Source organism: Carlito syrichta, unplaced genomic scaffold, assembly GCF_000164805.1.
Source record: "Carlito syrichta isolate Samal-C Ts95f unplaced genomic scaffold, Tarsius_syrichta-2.0.1 Scaffold313184, whole genome shotgun sequence".
Lineage (NCBI taxonomy): Eukaryota > Metazoa > Chordata > Mammalia > Primates > Tarsiidae > Carlito > Carlito syrichta.
In genome coordinates this window covers 307,837-308,618 of record NW_007257280.1, presented here as the reverse complement: position 1 = coordinate 308,618, position 782 = coordinate 307,837, and positions in this window count along the sequence as shown.

Here is a 782-nt window from a genome sequence, read left to right as displayed (position 1 = left end):
CTGGCCACTGCCGCCTCGACCTGCTGGGCTCCGGTGAGCCTTCTATCTCAGCCTTCCAAGTAGTTGGGACTACAGGCACACACTACCACGCCCGGCTAATTTTTTTTTGAACTATTGTAGAGATGAGGTCTCGCCAAGTTGCCCAGGTGGGTCTCAAACCCGCGGGTTCAGGCAATTCACTCACCTCAGCCTCCAAAAGTGAGGGATTACAGGCTGAGCCACCGAGCCCAGCTGCTTTTTTTTTTTTTTTTTTTTTAAGTCGGAGTCTCACTCTGTTGCCATGACTGGAGGGCAGCCTCGACCTGCTGGGCTCAGGCCATTCTTCTGCCTCAGTCTTCAAAGTAGCTGGAACTACAGGCATGGTGGCTAACTTTTCTTGATTTATTGTAGAGATGAGGTCTCGCCAAGTTGCCCAGGCTGGTCTCAAACCTATGGGCTCAGGCAATCCTCTCACCTTGGCCTCCCAAAGTACTGGGATTATAGACAAGCATAGGTACTGATATCAGGTGATGGACAGCAGGCAGATGGATGGGTTAGTCACATGATTGCTGCCATGGTGATGGGGGCTGTCTGTGGCAGGAAAGTCAAGGAGGGCTGATTAGGTTAACTTGAGTCTTATGGGTGGAGGCAAATACTTGAAATAGAAAGGCAAATTAGGCCAGGCTCGCAGCTCAGCCTGTAATCTTGCGCTTTGGAAGGCCGAGGTGAGTGAATTGCCTGAGTTCGCGGGTTCGAGACCCGCCTGGGCAACTTGGCGAGACCTCATCTCTACAAAAAAAAAA